This window comes from Dromiciops gliroides, chromosome 3 (assembly GCF_019393635.1).
Source record: "Dromiciops gliroides isolate mDroGli1 chromosome 3, mDroGli1.pri, whole genome shotgun sequence".
Lineage (NCBI taxonomy): Eukaryota > Metazoa > Chordata > Mammalia > Microbiotheria > Microbiotheriidae > Dromiciops > Dromiciops gliroides.
Genome location: NC_057863.1, coordinates 210,086,457 through 210,090,113, shown reverse-complemented (window position 1 = coordinate 210,090,113; position 3,657 = coordinate 210,086,457). Strand labels below are relative to the sequence as shown.

General features: G+C 42.2%; 1 pseudogene; it reads left to right on the top strand.

Annotated features, from left to right (window-relative positions):
• The first annotated feature begins 1,988 nt into the window (after positions 1–1,988).
• On the top strand, positions 1,989–2,777 carry LOC122747358 (annotated as a pseudogene).
• Positions 2,778–3,657: the final 880 nt, after the last annotated feature.

Sequence of the window (3,657 nt, the reverse complement as noted above, 5' to 3'; positions counted from 1 at the left end):
TCTACTACAGTGCCTTACACGTGCCCTATTTGCATATCATATAATCATCCTCTCCAAAAATCAAGCAAATCTATTAGCTTACATAACAGACAATATTGAGTTCTCACCAAATTATGTCATCTTCTTTTTGGATTTTCATCCCCTTTTCCCATTAAAGCCATATATTTTTATCATATTTGTTTGTTTTTATTTCTAAAACTTTTTTATATGCATGCATGTTCCAAGGAAACAAAACACATACATTGGGGGGGGGGGGCAGAGGAAAGATGGGAGAGGAAAGAAAGGCAGTGACTCGTCTGAGCTCTCCCGACAATCACTCCAAAAACTTTCAAATAATTCCATAAGACAATTCCTGGAATTGCAGAACCCACAAAAGGACAGGGTGAAAAAATTTACCATTCAAAGACAACATAGCAGGTCAGCAGTAAAGGTCTGTTGTACTGGGGTGAAAGTGGAGCACAGCTCAGGGCTGGCTGCACCAGCTCAGATACAACCCCAGCATAGACCCATCCCCATAAAATTAGGCCTTAGGAGTCTCTAAATCAGCTGTGTAAGTAGCTGGTTCATGAACTCAGCCCACAGACAGTGAAGTAGTCCAGCATTCATCCATGGGGAGATTACAGGGGCCTCTTTGTTGAAGCTAATATGGAACTCTGTTATTTTGCCCATGTTCAGATCCAGGTCACTGTCTTGGGTATGGTCTCAGACAGGGGAGGAGCACAAGTACACAAGAAGTTTCAGCTACAGTGGAGCAGTGCTCTATTCCACGTTCCAAGCCCTGTGGTTGCTTGCAGACAAGAACACAGGGCAGGGGAGTAGTGAATATACCTTTCCTTAATTCATACCACCATGGAAGAACTAAGGACCTACAAATTCCTAGAAGTATTTTGAAGAACAGCTGCTCATACCCCCTGAAGCTAGCCTTCTACCCTGGAATCAGGGCCATAATTTAACAGAGTTAAAAGTGAAGAAATAGGCTGGGAAAATGAGCAAACAGAAAAAAAAATGGTGACCATAGGAAGTTTCTATGGTGAGAAAGAAGATCAAAATGAACCTTCAGAAAAGATAACAAAGTCAAAGGTGTTACATCCAAAACTTCCAAGAAAAATATGAACTGGTCTCAGGCCATAGAAGGGCTCAAAAAGGATGTTGAAAATAAAGTAAGACAGGTAGAGGAAAAAATGGAAAGAAAAAAAAAACATCAACTGCTTGAAAGGCCAAAATGGCCAAATTGAAAAGGTACAAAAGTTCTATGAAGAATATAATTCCTTAAAGACTAGGATTGAGCAAATGGAAAATACTGACTTTAAGAGAAATCAACAAACTATAAAAGAAAGCCAAAAGAATGAAAAAAATATAGAAGACAATGTGAAATATCTTATTAGAAAAACAACTGCCTTGGAAAATAGATTCAGGAGAGAGAATTTGAAAATTCTTGGCCTACCTGAAAATCATGATCAAAAAAAGAGCTTAGAAATCCTCTTCTAAAAAATTGTCAGGGAAAATTGCCCAGATATTGTAGAAGCAGAAAGTAAAATAGAAATTGAAAGAATCCACCAATCACCTCCTGAAAAAGATCCCAAAATGAACATTTCCAGGAATATTATAGACAAATTCCAGAGCTCCCAGGTCAAGGAGAAAATATTGGAAGTATCCAGAAAGAAACAATTCAAGTATTGTAGAGCCACAGTGCTAACACCTACCACTTTAAAGGATCAGAGGGTTTAGAATATGAAATTCTGGAGGCAAAGGAACTGGGATTACAACCAAGAATCACCTACCCAGCAAAACTATATTCCTTCAGGGAAAAACATGGGAATTCAATGAAAGAGAGGACATTCAGGCATTCTTGATGAAAATATCTGAGCTGAATAGAAAATCGACTTTCAAATACAAGACCCTAGAGAAGCATAAAAATGTAAATGGTCGGAGCATCCCCGCTGGGCTGCCTGGCTCGGCCGGAGCCGCAGCTGCCGGGGGGCGGAGCCATGGTGGTTCTCTCGGTGCCCCCGAGGAGGTGACTGTGATCCTGTTGGATATCGAAGGTACCACTACCCCGATTGCTTTCGTGAAGGACACGTTATTTTCCTACATTCGTGAGAATGTTAAAGATTATCTGCACACGCACTGGGGAGAAGACGAGTGTCAACAGGATGTGAGTCTGCTGAGAAAACAGGCAGAAGAGGATTCCCACTTGGAGGGCGTTGTGCTGATCCCCCCCAGATCGGAGCATGGGGCCGACGACACAGAACAGATGATCCAGGCCGTGGTGGACAACGTGTACTGGCAGATGTCCCTGGATAGGAAGACCCCCGCCCTGAAGCAGCTGCAGGGCCACATATGGCGGGCCGCCTTCGCCGATGGGACAGTGAAGGCCGAATTCTTTGAGGACGCGGTTCCGCAATCAGGAAATGGAGACAAGCTGGCATGAAGATGTATATTTATTTTTCAGGTAGTGTTGAGGCGCAGAAGCTGCTCTTTGGCTATTCGACAGAAGGAGACATTCTCCAGCTTTTTGATGGCCATTTTGATACTAAGATTGGACATAAAATAGAGAGTGAAAGTTACAGGCCAATTGCGACGAGCATCGGCTGCTCCCCCAACAACATCCTGTTTCTGATAGACGTTACCAGAGAGGCCAACGGGCGGCAGAAGAGGCTGACATCCATGAGGCCGTGGTAGTGAGACCTGGCAATGCGGGATTAACAGATGATGAGAAGTCCTATTTCAACCTCATTACTTCTTTCAATGAACTGTTCTTGCCTTCGTCAATTTAGGAGGAAGAAGCTTCCCTGTTTGTGGAACAGAGTTCAAAACTCTTTCTCTGAATTGTACCTCTGCTCTTGTTTTCTGGGTTCATTCTACTGATAAAATCATACATCTAAAGAAAATTATATATTCAGTTCACCTTCCCCAGGGGTCCCTAAGGGAGAGGGAAGGGAATTTTGAGTCAGTGAAAGGAAGGCCTGTTTTCTTTTTAAATTATGAAGATAGGAGTTGTTGAAGCTGCATTCCTAAAGTATTTGCTCCCTCGTGGGGTGGCAGTTGCTAAACACAATGGGTAAAATTGCTGGGAAAAAACCCATTTGTCTACCTGCTTTAGCTGGTTTCTTACCAGAGGGGAAAGCCTAACTGTTCTAAAACCATTCCTGCAAACTTGCTGTGATTTTAGAACCTTTCTGCAGTGTCCTATTTTTATGGTGGTGGGAGCAAACACTTAGGTGACCAAAGTGTAGCCATCTCGCACACAACAAGGCCAAAAGTTGGTTGTTAGCATCTAGTGAAGAAGAAAACATAGAGGCATGAAAATCACTCCCAGGGCTTGACTGACCAAGTGTTGCGGTTGGCATCAGGGTATAGCTTGTAATTCCATGGCTCTGACAGTGAGCCTTAATAACTACCTATTATCATGGTGCAAAAAGCTTAATGCTGCTTTTCCGTATCATCCTAGACTTGAGTACTTGGCATGTCATCCCTAACATCAAGAAACCCTTGTCCCAAAACAAAAAAAAATAGTTCCCTTGGAATTGTTAGAGAAGAAGTATAAGTTGTAGCAGTACTCTTTACCCCAGTTTGGTTCTGATATGCGTGTTCAGGTAATATTTCATGTTGTGACTAATAAAAAACAATTTCCCCTGAAAAAAAAATGTAAATGGT